The following is a 16,616-nucleotide window of genomic DNA, read 5'->3' as shown; positions in this document are numbered from 1 at the left end:
AGTGAACAATATTAGGCCCCTCTGTCAGCTGCGAACTGTAGAAGCCGACAAGCTGTCCATCTGAGCTTAGATCAGTGGGAAAAAAAAAAGAAAGAAAGAAATAGAGATCCTCATGGCATACTGTGTTGCAGTTTCACAAAGGACATGTGTTAGTTACTTCTGGACTGTGAAGATGCTGCTGTGCCTCTTGCAGCAACTCAAGATTCCTTTTCTGCCACAGTCAACCATGCCTGCCAGTCAACCTGAAAAACTGAGTCAGCTGACATTAATATTTGCACAAACTAAGTTGACACTCAGTGCATTGGCTGTTGGGAGTGACTGTAAGAAGGAAATGCCTTTACGGTCACTCCCATCAACCACCACTCCACGTGTTAACTTAGTTTGCACAAAGAATACTATCATGCATTTTATATCTTGACACATGATTTTCTTATGGAAGCAGTAAATATGTCAAGGTGCTGTAGTTATCTCCTTTCATTCTTTCCCACTACTCTATGACCTCTAGATAAATTAATCTTTGATTGTGTAGTGTGCATTACTTATGAAGAATGTTTTAGCTGCCTTTTTACAGATGTATTTAGTAATGCTTTTCATTCCCTTTGGCAAGTCATTATTCAAATTTATCCCAAGATATAAAATTCTATTTTAAGTTTTTTGTTCATTTTTCCCGGGTAAATGTAATTACAAATTTATTTTATTTAAATAAATAAATAAAACAAATAAATGTATCAAGAATCAAGAATTTTTATTCATCATTGATCTGTTTACAATGAAATAGGCTTTGTCATTGGAGTATAATACAGAAAGCAGTTAACAAAGTGAGTCATCAAGTGGATGAACAGGTATGTGACTATCATAACACAGATGATCACTGTGCATCAAGATGAAAGACATTAACTGAACCTACAACTTCAAATATAGATTCAAATTGCTCTCAGAGGAATACAAACAGAGACAAACTACTTACTTTTTTACAAGTTAACATATGTTGTATTAGTAATAAGATATTATAATTAGAACATTTATGTAACACTGAACATGTAGATGTTATATGTGTATCTGAGCACTGGTTAACCCAAGAACAAGTAAATATGTTTGTTCCCCAAGGGTATGTTGTGGGAGACATGATATGTAGAAAACAGAGTAAAAATGGTGGTGCTGGAATTTTTGTCAAAGAAGGAATAAAGTTTTCTAGAAATTATGTATCTATGTACTCCTCAGAACTAGATGGGGAGTTTAGTTGTGTAAAACTAATGAATGAAAATATAGTTGTAGTTAATCTTTATAGGTCGCCAGATGGTGATGTAAATTTGTTTATTGAACAATGTGAATTAATAGTTAGAAAAATATTGAAGAGTAAAATAAAAATTGCTATATGTGGTGATTTCAACATAGAAATGGTAAACACACACAGAAGCCAGTTGCTAGGACATTTTTGAATATGCTAAGATCATTGTACAAATAACCGTGCCACACATAGGAATGCCTGCATAGACAATATTGTTGCGAATTTGCATAGGGAAGATTTTACTGTCAGCCTTGCAGGAAGTGTACCTGCAGATCATGAACCACTACTCCTTACACTCTGTAAGAGGCAGCCAGTTAAAAGTAAAGAACCTGGAGTAGTAATGATATGAGGACAAAAGGAAAAATACATAAGTATATTTGTTGATAAATTAGGAAGTGCAGATTGGGACTTTATATATAATTGTCAGTCTGGAAAAAGGGAAGCTGAAATTACCTTTGATAACTTCTTTAAAAAGTACACAGATTTATAGTATTGTTGCTCATCAGAAAAAAATTAGATATCCAAGTGAAATGAAAAAGAAAAGTCTGAATTGGTTTACAGAAGAGCTAGCAGAAATTAATGGAAACATGCATATGCTGTACCAGATACATAAGCAAGCCGCTAACCAAGGAGCAGAACAGAGCTTGAACATTCAAAGATCATATCTGAAATGCAAGAAATACTACAAAGCTAAACTTCTTCTGGCAAAAAAATCATGTTGTTGTTGTTGTCTTCAGTCCTGAGACTGGTTTGATGCAGCTCTCCATGCTACTCAATCCTGTGCAAGCTTCTTCATCTCCCATTACTTATTGCAACCTACATCCTTCTGAATCTGCTTAGTGTATTCATCTCTTGGTCTCCCTCTACAATTTTTACCCTCCACGCTGCCCTCCAACGCTAAATTTGTGATCGCTTGATGCTTCAGAACATGTCCTACCAACCAGTCCCTTCTTCTTGTCAAGTTGTGCCACAAACTCCTCTTCTCTCCAATTCTGTTCAATACCTCCTCATTAGTTATGTGATCTATCCATCTAATCTTCATCGTTCTTCTGTAGCACCACATTTCAAAAGCTTCTATTCTCTTCTTGTCCAAACTATTTATCATCCATGTTTTACTTCCATACATGGCTACACTCCATACAAATACTTTAAGAAACGACTTCCTGACACTTAAATCTATACTCGATGTTAACAAATTTCTCTTCTTCAGAAACGCTTTCCTTGCAAAATAACTGATGATGGTCGAAGTAGAGAGGATATAAAACGTAGACTAGCAATGGCAAGGAAAGCAAAAAATCAAGAGAACTATATAAAAGGACTCCCAATAAATGCAAGGCAGCATGGCAAATAATAAAACAACAGAATACACCAAAATGCACAGAAACAGCTCTGCTTGAACCTGAGGAATTAAATCAATACTTTTTAAACTCAGTTAACGAAATAAGTAAGAGTATTAAAGCAACAAATTCATCTGCAATGGACCTTGTTGGAACACCACTGCCTGTTAACCTGGTATTTCAATGGAGGACTGTCACACCTGCCGATGTTATAAAAGCTGTATCCAAATTTTCATGTTCTAAAAGTATGGACTGTTACTGGTTATCAAATAACATAATTAAAAATACAATACACTCAGTCGCCAAACCATTAGCTTTTATTTTTAATAAATGTGTAGAATTTGGAGTATTTGCAAATGCACTTAAGGTATCAAAATTTGTCCCAGTTTTTAAAAAAAAGGGGACAAACATCTTCCACAAAGCTACAGACCATTCTCTATTGTTCCAATATACTCAAAGATATTTGAGGCACTGACACACGCACAAATAAGCAGCTTCTTTGAAAAACGCTATATCCTATGTAGCAATCAGTTTGGTTTTTGTAAAGGCAGAAAAACAACAGGGGCTATCTTGGAAATCATTGACCAAACCTTAACAGCTTTGAAAACAATAACATGGTATCACTGGTATTATGTGACTGAAGCAAAGCTTTCGGCTACATCTCTGTTGACATAGTACTGGGGAAACTAGAGTTTTATGGGTGAGAGGGAGCACTTTAGCTGCAATAAATTCTTATTTAAGTAACCAAAAACAATTTGCTTCAGTCAGAAATGTAAATTATTGCATAATGGAAATCAGCACAGATGTACCACAAGGGTCTATCCTTGGACCCTTCTTCTTCATTGTAGCTATTAATGATTTACCTTAAAACATAGCCCACCCTCTCGTGTGTTATGCTGTCGATACAACACTACTTACCACACATCAGAACATTTCAGAGCTGAACAAACTAACAAAAGAAACACTTGATAAGACCCTGGACTGGTTTGCAGCCAATAAGTTCCCGTGCAATCTTGATAAAACCCAACAACTTTTAATGGGAACATCAAATGAAGTAGGCAATAAGTCGGTAAAACTCTTAGGTATTCACATTGACTTTAAACTCTATTGGGAGGAACATGTCAATCACGTATGTGAAAAAATATCTTGAGTGGCATACCTCATCTTGAAACTAAGGGAGGTAGTGGGCTTGGAGTACATTAGGGTGACATACTTTGGGCTATTCCAGTCACATATTTCGTATGGTCTGATTATATGGGGACACTCCCCTCATATCAAGAACATCTTGAAATTACAAAAAAAAGTCTTATGCATAATATGTAAAAGAGGTCATAGGGAGCACGGTCGTCCTCTTTTTTCCAGACTCAGAATACTCACAATTATAAATTTATACATCTATGTGTCTGTACTCTATATTAAAATAGTATTTCAGAATCTATTGCCAGAGGAGAAATACATGAACACAACACATTGGCTAAGGGTAATTTAGACATATCACGCCACAGATTAGCAAGAGCAGGAAATTCCCACAAAGTAAACCCACTCAAAATGTTCAATAAACTGCCAATTCGTGTTCAGTCTATGGATATATTTTTTTTAAATTAAGTGGTACTGCTGGCTGTCAGATCATCCATTCTATGACATTGAAGAATTCTTTGAGATGCCTGAGGAGGATATTAGCATTTAAAAGTTGTCTGTCATTAAAGATATTATGTGTGCTGTGGTTAATCGTGTGTAATTACATAGTGTATACAATAAACAATACAATAGTATAGTATATTAGATTATAGTATAGCTTATTGCATTAACTTTTAGAAGCTATCCTGGTGTAATTTGGTACACTGCCATGCTTGAAATGTATTCTTAATGTACTGACACTTGTTTATTTTATTATCCTGTATGATGAAGCCAATATCATTGTAAAATGATCTATGGTGAATAAAATTCTTGATGTAGTAATACATACATAGTAATAAAATAATCTAATGTCAGTTGACTGTAGTATACAGAATGAGATTTTCACTATGCAGTGGAGTGTGCTTTGATATGAAACTTCCTGGCAAATTAAAACTGTGTGCAGGACCGAGACTTGAACTTGGGACCTTTGCCTTTCACAGGAAAGTGCTCTACCATCTGAGCTACCCAAGCACAACTCACGCCCCATCCTCACAGCTTTACATCTCCCAGTACCTCGTCTCCTACCTTCCAAACTTCACAGAAGCTCTCCTGTGTACCTGAGGCTAAGCCATGTGCCTGCAATATCCTTTCTTCCAGGAGTGCTAGTTCTGCAAGTTTGCAGGAGAGCTTCTGTGAAGTTTGGAAGGTAATGGCAGATGTAAAGTTGTAAGGACAGGGTATGAGTCGTGCTTGGGAAGTTCAGATGGTAGAACACTTGCTCGTGAAAGGCAAAAGTCCCGAGTTCGAGTCTCAGTCCGGCACACAGTTTTATTCTGCCAGGAACTTTCAACTGTAGTATACATATTAAACGCAGCAATAGTGAAATATATTACAGGAAAATTTCTAAGCTACACTATAATGTAGTATGGTATAAACCCTGTACGTAATACCTGGATAGAGTATACAATACATAATTATACTGAACATAATCACAGCACATAATAATGTAATAAATTATAGGAAGATTTGTTAAATGCTAATATAATCCTCAGGTTTCTCAAGAAATCTTTAATATGTTGAAATGGGTGATCTGACAGCCAGCTATACCACTTAATTTCAATAATTTTAGATCTTTAGTCCAAGTGTAAGATGCTAATTTTCTGAAAAATCTGAGTGGGTTCACTTTATGAGAATTTCCAGTTCTTGCTAACATGTAAATTTAAATTAACTTTAGATCTGGTATTTTATTTGTGAAATTCCCTCCGCCCCCCCCCCCCCCTCCCCCCCCCCCCCAGCAGCAAATTATGAAATACTATTTTTAATAGTGTAGAGCATGGAGACAAAGATGTATAAATTTGTAATCGTGAATATTTGGAGCCTGAAAAAAACTGAGGACAACAGTGCTCCATATGACCTGCTTTAACATTATGCATAAAACTTTTTTTTATTTGTAAAACATTCTTTACGTGGGGGGAGTGTCCCTATACTATCAGACCATATATCATATGTGACTGGAATAGCCTAGTAGTGGATGTCACCCTAAGGTCATCCAAGCTCACTACATCCCTAAGTTTCAAAATGAGATATGACATCTTGTCACATGCGTGATTGATATGTCCCTCCCAGCAGATTTACTTTATTTGACATACCCATAAAGAGTTCTGATTTTTATCAGGTTTACACAGGAGCTTATTAGCGGCAAACCAGTCCAAGGCCATATAAAGAGTTTCTCTTGCTATTGTATTCAGATCGAAAATCGCTTATGTGTGGTAGGTAGTGTTGTATCATCAGTGTAATATATAACAGAGTGACACTCGCCATATAGAGGAGATGCTGAGTCACAGACAGGCACACCAAAAAGACTGGTAAAATTGTGAATTTTCATGTTACTTCACCATCATTCCCCAAATCACTCAACATGGAAGCTAACCTTACATCCACAGAAATAACTGCAATTCACCACCTAAAAATTGATCCTGACCTTATAATCATATCTGCCGACAAAGGCTCCACCACTGTGGTTTAGAACCACAAGGATCACCCGGTGAAAGGACTTTACTAGCTGTCAGACTCATCCACCTACAAACCCTGCCACAGTGCCACTTCCCAGAAATACAACAGGATCTCCAGTCTCTTTTCAAATCCTGAGGCCCATCCCAGAAGCTCTTCCTGAGTCTATCTCTCTCCTCTCACCTACCACTCTACAGAACCCTAACTTCTACTTTATTCCTGAAGTCCATAAACCCAACCACCCAGGACGCCCCATTGTGCCCAGTTACTGTGCCCCCCATGAGCGAATGTCTTGTATACCAACATCTTCAGCCTATTACCTGTAACCTACCCTCCTATGTAATAGATGCCAACCATTTCATCCACTGAGTCTCCACAGTTCCTGTTCCTTTACCACATGGCGCCCTGCTCGTCACTGTTAATGCCACCTCCATTTACACTAACATCTCTAATGCTCTTGGCCTTGCTGCTATTGACACTACCTTCCAAACATCCAACTAATTTCAAACCTGCAACCTCCTTCCTGGTCACCATGACCAACTATATCCTTGCCCACAGTTACTTCATCTCCAAAAGCATCACCTACAAACAAATCTGTAGTATGGCAAAGGGCTCCCGTGTGGTACTATCTTACACGAACCTATTCATGATTCTTCTAGAGGAATACTTTCTAACCGCTCATAATCCCAAACCCCTCATCTGGTTCAGATTCATTGATGAGATCTTCGTGATCTGGATCACAAGTGAAGACACCCTACCAACATTCCTCAAGAACCTCAACACCTTCTCCCCCATTCGCTTCACCTGATGTCCCCAACCCAACAGGCCACCCACCTTCTATGGTGTTGTCCTTCACCAAAAATACTGACTACATCAGTATATCCTGTTACTGTCCCTTTCCCCTACCCTGCTACCACTCCCGCTCCCTGCTCCAGGCTCCTCAAACCCCCCCACCCCCCTCCCCTCCCAGACTGATTCTCCCATCATGCACAATTGCTCACAGTCTGGCCACAGTGACCAGAGTCAGTAGTCATATGTTCGTCAATTGTGCTTGCATGAATGTGTGTGTCTTTTGTCTACTTTAGAGTGAGGCCTTTTGGCTGAAAACTCTCATGTGTAACAGTTTTTTTGGTGTGCCTGTCTGCAACATAGCATCTGCTCTATACGATGAGTAACAGTCTATCCTTCTCGTTGTACAGTCATTATTACATCCTGAATTTTACATTGTTTGATGGGACAGAGTGAGCTACATTACTGGATAAATCATTGTTTGCTGTAATGAAGAAGAAGGGTCCAAGAATAGATCCTCGAGGAACATCTGTGCTAATTTCTTAAGGGGAAGTTTAGATTTCTTTTTAAGACAAATTGTTTTCTGTCGCTTAAATGAGAGCTCATTGTAGCTAATGTTCTTCCATACACCCCATAAAAGTCCAGTGTTTGATGCACAGTTTCCAAAACATCCATTGTTGTATTTCTCCCCTTGCAAAAATCAAACTCATTGTTACATAGGAGATTATCTTTTTCAAAGTAGCTGCTTATTTGTGCGTGTAGCAGTGCCTCAACTATATTTGAAAATATTGGCACAATTGAGACTGCTCTTTAGCTTTGGGGAAGTTCTTTGTCCCCTTTTTTTCAAAACTGAGATAACCTTCCACAAATATTCTGAAGTGCATACTGTTTGTTTTACTTATGTTTCACAGTAATTTAATACATAGTGCCCAATTGTTCACATCCTTCAGGGTTTCATTTTTTTCTGTAACAGAAATTTGGGTTTTTTGTCAGTGACTACAAGGTTCTGTCATCAACAAAGTGAATTAAAGTGAATTTTTTCTACGTATCTTATACTGGCTGGAAAGTCATTGACACACACACACAGGGTGAGCCATAAATGAGGAAAAATATGTTGTGCAAATTGTCACACACTAAGCTGCAAACATAAATTCATTTTCCACATGTTCCTACATCAATAAATAACAATGGAATGGTAAAAATCTGGAAATATGGAATGGACTTTTGGGTGTTACTGTGCGCCGGCATTGGCCAAGGGGACAGATCAGCAACAGAGCACAACATGCAAGTGTTGTAGGTAGTCTAGCCGCTCATGAGAAGGCGAGGCATGCGGCATCAAGTGATGGTCTGCATGACACTGCGAGCAAGGACAGTGCCCACATCTATCCCGTACTGGTTACGCTGGCCAGTATTATGTAACGTGGCTAGTTGGCATAGGGAAAGGAATGTGAGGAGGGGCTGCACTACTGTACATGCATGTTTTATAATTTGGTTTTTGTGTCCCATACTTAGTTTTAAGAAACGAGTACAGAGATGCAGAATACAAAAGACAACAACACAGGTATGTGGCAGTTAATACAAATGAATACAATACAGCTGTACAAATCAAAACTAACATAGAAACACATGACCAGAAGCTGCAGTGGCGGTTTATAAGTACTGTTCGAAATGACGGCCACGGTGTGTATGGCAAAGTTGAACTCTTCGCAGGAAGGATTGCTGAACACAATCCAACATGTCTGTATCTGTTTGCATAATGTCACAGACATGTTGTATTCTGCGTTGAAGGGTGTTGACATCAACAACCTCTGCTTCATAAATCACAGATTTCAGATGGCCCCCCAAAAAGAAATCCAGTGGACTCGCAACTGGTGATCTTGCTGGCCATGCTACAGGGCCTCCACAACCGATCCATTTCAAAGGGAAGGCATTGTCCAGGTGGTGTAGCACTGTGCCGCTGAAGTGAGCAGGAGCACCATCATGCATGTACCACAGGTTGATACGAGAGTCCAAACTAACGTCTTCCAATAATTCTGGTAATGTAGCATTCAGGAAATGCAGATACCGCTCTCCTGTAAGCCTTGGTGGTAGCACATGTGGCCCTATGAGATGGTGATCAATAATACCACACCAGATATTGACACCACATCATTGTTAGTACCCTCGTATCACTGTGCTGTGGGTTTTTTTTTTTTTTTTTTTTTTTTTGTGCCCACTTGTGCCAATTATGTGAATTCACTATGCCCTCCTTCATGAAAGAGGCTTTGTCAGTGAACAGTATTGTTTGTGAAAAATGCTGGTCATGGGTCTGGCACCGTAGGATAAAGTTTCAAAAGTCCAGCCTCCTCTGGTAGTCTTCTGGCAATAATGCCTGTACCTTCTGTATGTGAAAGGGATGGTAATGGTTTCTATGGAGTACTCTCCTAACAGTAAATTGTGACATTCCGACCGCAGTGGCGAGAGACCTGGTGCTTATTGTTCAGTCATCCGCAACAGTTTGTAACACTTTTTCTTCATCATCCGCACTGTACGTTGACGGTCGGCCACGACCACTAAATCCTGGAGGTGCTACACATGCAAGTGCTTGTCCACAGAGTAAAATGTTTTTGCAGATGGAAGGCGCCAGCTAGCAAACCTCTCATGATACAGTTGCCTTGCAACATCAGCTCTTCCATCTGCAAGCCCATAGGTGAGGTGGATGTCAGTGTATTCCTCGTTTGTGAAACTTGCCATGGTATTGTAGTAACACTGCAATTTGGCCATATCAGCTGTCAACACGGCAAGTATTGGGCAGAATCAGCAGCGCAGAGGTGTTGTAAACACATCATGCACACGGTGGTTTTACTTCTGCTGTTGACCACTCTTTCCGCTTACAGGACACATTATCTAACATGGGACTGTACACTCTGTTACCACCGGCAACGTTGGATTCACAAGTTCTGATACAATTTCACATACATTTGTTCTTTCTTGTATCTTTCAAACGCTGGCAGATACACATCAGCTCATTGGTGTGTCATGTGTTGTATCTATGAGTGAATGACATGTCATGATGGTGAGGTACATCGGTATCTTGTTCAATGGTTAACAGGTGTTTTTGTTTTACGTACACAGTACACTAAGGAGAAGGAAATTAACAATGGTGCACCATGTGTTACGCATAGCAGCATGTGGTCCTTGACATATTTATGACTCACCCTGCAGGCAGTATAAGATACATAGAAATACATAGAAAATACATATGTATCAAGAACAGTACTAGACTCAATACTCTACTCTTAGTAACACATATGTTTATATTTTTCTTATCTCAGAGCTTTTATATCATAAATTTACTATCAGCATGTGTGTGAAGTATCTTCACCATTTGCACATTATTTTCCATTCACAGCTGAAACCATTCATTCACCGTTCCCCTTATACTTAGCATATCTAGCTTGCTTAGTAGTATTTTATGGTAAACAGTGTCAAAAACCTTGGTCAAGTCTAAGAAAATGTCTGCAACACAGTTATCCCTATCAAGAGCTTCAAGTACCACTTTCGTGAACTTTGTAATGGCTAATGTTGTACTTTTCCCACTTCAGAAACCAAACTTTGCTCCATTAAAAAGATAGTATTTACTCATTAGCCTCTCTTTCATGACTGATTCAATTAGTTTTGAGTATGAAGACAGTAGTGAAACTAGACTGTAGTTTTCAAGGGTACCACTCATGCAATGCTAACTCTGAACTAAAGGATTCATTTATTATGTTTGTTATTGGGGCTTGTATGCTATATGCCTTCAGAACAGAGACAGGAACCTCATATATGCCAGCTGACTTCTGATCTTTCTTCAAAATCTTTATTAATCTCTGTAATTAGGTGCACTACTGCTTTTATCATGGACTTGTCCCTTCTAAAAACCTTGCTGTGCATAATGAAAGAGGTTATTGTGTTCAAAATAAATGAAGAGTTGACTTTTAATTGTAGATTTCATACCTTAGCCAGCACTGGGAGTATGAGGACAGATCTGATTTCACTGAGGTCTCCTTTTTTGTAACTGTTACAGTGCATGCTAGTTTTAAGAAGTGTGGGAATTCACCAGAAGATAGGCATTTATTAATTAATTTAGTCATTGGGTGAATAATGCAACCAGTTATGTTTCTGCAGCAGTAGAAGACCAGGGTAAATAGAAAAGAAATTAAATGCGTATTTTTTTAAATCTTGGAGAAACTCCAAAATGTAGCAACCTAGATATTTCAGTTGAATTTTGTCGTAATACTTAGACTTCCCTATTTCCTTCAAATTTTTATTGTATTTAGCAGGCAAACCATTAACAGTTAAAAATAATCATTAAGTAAGCAATGGTATGTTATAATTATCCATTTTGGGGTTACTGAAAGACATGAGGCCCCTCCCTTATATATGTAATGTATGTCATACAGGGGTAATAAGAACATACTTAACCTTAGTTCTACCAGCCGTGAAAATTTCGCTGAAACTGGAATATCCATTCTAGCTATCAGACATCAACAAAATACCAAAATTAACTTAAACAATGGGAAGTCCAGCTTGGAATATCAACAATATTATGAAAAGGATAGATTGCTACTCGCCATAATAGTGACACGTTGAGTTACAGACAGGCACAACAAAAAGATCATTACAAACTTAGCTTTCAGCCAAAGACTTCTTAAAAAAAAAAACCACACACACACCACATCCACAATCGCATGAGCGAGCACATCTGATGCATACATGACTGCTTTCTCCACCCGCTGCAGCCAGAATGCAATGGTGCCATGTCAAGCAGGTGCAGAAATCCAGAGCGAAACGGGGAAGGGGAAGAGATAGCAAGATATGGGTGAGGGGAAAGGAGTCAATGCTGCCTGATGGAGCATGTAAGGACTACATGGTACCTGGACAAAGCTGCCTGGTGTGGTGGCAGGAGGCTATGGAGAGGGGAGAGGGGGGGGGGGGAGGGAACTAGAAGAGAAGAGCAGCAGAGGGGGGAAAAGACAATTGGCATTGGCAGAGAGCAGAGCACAATAAAGGTGGGGGACCTCAATTGGTAGGAGGTGATATACTCCATCCTCTTTGTGTCTGCTCTTTGCCAACACCACTCTTGTGGAGTCTGCAATGAATTGGTGACATTGTGGCAAGCTGCTGTGGGAGTCTTGTCTGTTGTTCTTACTCTGGTATTCTGTTGTCACCAAGTTAATTCTAATTGGTCCAGAAGGCTAAGCTATGTGCCAGTGGTTTCCTTCTACCGAGTCCTCCAGAAAGTGGTGAGAATTTTTGTACTACCTGTACATTCCTTCACCCTGGTTACATCTGAAAGCCAAGTTATATTTATTCTCATGTTGACATTTGAACAGTGCTGTGACCTCAAGTTGGTTATGTTTTGTTAACACTCAAGTCAATAGCTATTGAGCATAACCAGTGTATAAGAGCCATCCCTTATGTTTTAGTTATGTTGATTAATTTTGGTAACAAATCTATGTTTCATGTATTTCTATCCATATATTCTTCTTTGTTAATGCTTTGTAGAGACCACCTTGATGACTGATGTTTTGTTAAAAACCCAGGAAGCAGACATTTGACAGTGGGGCTTGTACTTGGTTATTATTTGGAGCCAGGCTCTTCAGTTATCTGGGTTTTACTTTGTTATATTGTAAACTAGTCAACATTTTAATTTGTCATGCTGTAAGTTAGTCAACAGTAATTAATACTTGGTTTTATTACAGAAAACTGCTATTTGATTCTAAGCAGCCACTATTGTTTTCTTGCAACTACCACTGTTGATGTATCAGCTCCTATAGGCAGATACTGAGTGAAAATGCTGTGTACCAGAAATTTACATTATTTGGTATTTGTGTATTTAATCTTTAGATTTTGAGGTGTTCACTAGCTGAAGTTATGTAATTATTGTTGCTCCATTTAAAATTTGTTCAAGGCCTATGAAATTGATGTCAGCTGTGAAACTTTCTTTTCCTGAACTTTGGTTGGTGTATAAAATGAGTGGTTTCAGCTTGGTTTCATGTGGATCACCATCACATTGTTAATCTGTCATTTCTGTTAGCACAATGTCTTCACAAATTGTAATGAGAAGTACACTGCATGTGTTATTCATCCTGTGGAAGTTAAAACAAGGTTTTGTGTTTTAACACTGAAGGTGAATTTCTGTGTAATAAATTATTTTAAAAATAATGGGCAGTGTAATTTTGGTCCAGCACCTTACCATTTCCTCCCAGCTCCTACCACCACACTCACCATCACCAGGTTTTCTGAAATGTGCAGATGGGAGTTCTTCTTACAACACATAATCTGCTCCCGAAAATATCCTGGTCTCAACCCAAGGTAGCCTACTGTCTCCACATTCTCCTCCCAATAGTTTCTGCCCTCTCTGTCCTATCATCTTATCCCTATTCACATACCCCCACCCTCTTTGTGTGCCATCCTCTGCCAGTGCACCCGCCTGTCTTTCTCCCTCCTTGCTCCTCTCCTTTTCCATTATGTTTTGCATGCAACGACAGACTATCTAATAGAGACCAAGTATTTAAACCAGTAATGGTGTACATCCCATCATATTTTTAAGAACATATATCTCTGCTTGTGTCTGTATATGTGTGGATGGATATGTGTGTGTGTACGAGTGTATACCCGTCCTTTTTTCCCCATAAGGTAAGTCTTTCCGCTCCCGGGATTGGAATGTCTCCTTACCCTTTCCCTTAAAACCCACATCCTTTTGTCTTTCCCTCTCCTTCCCTCTTTCCTGATGAGGCAACAGTTTGTTGCAAAAGCTTGAATTTTGTGTGTATGTTTGTGTTTGTTTGTGTGTCTATCAACCTGCCAGCACTTTCGTTTGGTAAGTCACATCATCTTTGTTTTTAGATAAAAAATTTAATAACTTATATTAGACCTAAGACAAAGTGTACACTTAAGTATCTTTCATTTCAAGTAAGGAAAAAGAGTGTACTAAGACATCATGTTTTCCATGTCCAGAAAAAAATAGAAAATGCAAGATGGTTCCATGTATTTCATGTCAGAAAAAAGGAGGTATTACTTTGTACCAAGTGTTCCACATTAGAAAGAAAAAAATTAACACATGGACACACAGCACAAGTAATGCCACTGTCCAGAGAACACCTAATAGTGAAAGCTACCACAACTTTCATGCTTAAACCTGAGAGTGTTGTAAAATATTTCTATCTAATAATAATTATTATAATTATTTTTAGTATTTTTGCAAGCAATTTACTGGCTATAGTTTTAAGGGGAAGAAATTTTCTATATTTTTTTAAATAATTCACTGATTGTTAATTTAGTTGTTATTTATTAACTAGGGATTAGGATATAATGTTTTACAACAGTCAGCTGTATATGAGTAATTTCTGGATAAATGTTCCTGATTAAGACATAATCAAGGACGATACATTTGTATGACATATGTGACAGTGTTACTGTATTTATCTAGTATAATAGTGAGTCATAAAAAATAAGCTGTCATAAACAGTAAGTGTCTAAGAGGAAATAAAGTTTAGTATTGGAAGCAGTTGTTACATTACTATTAAATTTGACTGTCACAGAATTGAGGCTATATTATTTAATATTGGGGCAATTAAAATTAGTACCTTTGTTGGTGAATAACCAAATCAAATAAAATATCAGATTATGAGGCATACTGCAGTACAATAGGCCAGAAGCGGCAGTTCATATTTGTTGTAATGCTAGGCTGGACAGAGATTCTCATTGTAGCTATGTTGTAAGAGTTACCAGAATTTTGAGATTTAACAGGAAAAGATAATCCCATGATAAAATTTACAGAGGCAAGAGTCTTCAAATTTAGTTGAAAGGGCCCAGTAAAATATGGTTAGGGAACTTAACAGGATATACCATGTAGTATCGAAGTAGATCCATAACGGGTGTGCATTATCATCCTAGTACTAAAGCAAAATTTGTTAATGCATGTAAGTGAGTTGTAAGCTGCAAAACCCTGTAATACTAAGAAGGAATGTAATGATATGAAATTAGGATCTACTTCAATATGCCTCTGTAGGTGAGTGATCAGTGTGGCTGAACACCACCATTTGATTCCTGGCCAGAGCAGAGATTTCCTCCACTCAGGAACAGGATGTTGTGTTGTCCTCATAATCGTTTCAAATGGCTCTAAGCACTATGGGACTTAATATCTGAGGTCATCAGTCCCCTAGACTTAGAACTACTTAAACCTAACTAACCTAAGGACAGCACACGCATCTATGCCCGAGGCAGGATTTGAACCTGTGACTGTAGCAGCCGGGCGGTGCCGGACTTAAGCACCTAGAACCGCTTGGTCACAGCGGCCGGCATAATCATTTCATCACCACTGACATGCAAGTCACTGAAGTGGTGTCAAATAAAGAGACTTCCACCAGATGTCCCAAATCCCCGAAAGGAGACTCCCAGCCAAATTATGCCATATGCACATTTTAGGATTTATTTCTATGTGCCAAGTGGCCATGTCAGATCTTATGTCATTCCATAAATCTAACAATATGTATTTATTCTTGCAGTCATATGATGTGATCTGTGCCAATAATTTGTGGGCTACATGTAAGTTAATATACACTAAGTAAAGATGTTATTAACATGTAAGCAAACATGGCTCACGTGACAAGCAGTAAACTGTAGCAACATCAGTTCACTTTGCTTTTTATCAGCCCACTAGTCACTAGCATGGATTGCTTCATATGGCTGCAAGAGAGGGAGAGAGAGAATAAGTGTTTTGGAGTGCACTGTTCAGAACACATTCTTGAACAAAGGGCTGCAGAGCAGATGACCCCTACGTGTTGTTCCAATGACACTGTCAGTAACAATTTCAGTAGGCACATGATTTTCAACATTGGATTTCAGATCAGTTGACACATGTTGTCTGGTCAGATGAATCACACTTCTTGTTATATCAGGTTGATGCTTGTGTCCAGATAAGCCATCATCCAGGTGAACAGCTGCTCAAAGTGTGTACTACACCACAGTTTCAGGCCTGTGGAGGCAGTATTATGCTATGCAGAACATTCACCTGGACTCTCAAGGGACCTGTGGAAGCAATCAAACACACTATTATAGCTATGGACTGCATGAACATTATAGTGGACAACCTCCATCGCTTTATGCTTAGTGTCTTCCCCAATACAGTGATGGCATCTTCCAGGAGGATAACTGCCTGTGTCACAAGGTCAGAATCATGCTATAGTGATTTTGGGGAATATGATTGTGAGCTCATGTTGATGTCTTGGCCACGTCCGGGATGCTTTCAGGTGCCAGCTCCATACCCACAAGCCACCATCCTATAATTTATGGGAATTGTGTTCCCTGTAACAAGACATCTTGTGCCACATACCTCTAGAAACATACCAAGGAGTTGCCTCATCCATGGCATGCAAAACTACTGTTATATTTGCATTCTGAAGGTGGAGCAACATGATATTAAACCGGTGCTCATAATGTGTTAGCTCATTAGTGTATGTACTTTCCTTAGTAGTCTATTGGCTATACTCCACAAATCACTGTGAAATGCATGACGGAAGTTACTTTGATGGACTGATTTTTTATTG

The sequence above is a fragment of the Schistocerca piceifrons genome, chromosome 7 (assembly GCF_021461385.2).
Source record: "Schistocerca piceifrons isolate TAMUIC-IGC-003096 chromosome 7, iqSchPice1.1, whole genome shotgun sequence".
NCBI lineage: Eukaryota > Metazoa > Arthropoda > Insecta > Orthoptera > Acrididae > Schistocerca > Schistocerca piceifrons.
This window is presented reverse-complemented; position numbering follows the sequence as displayed.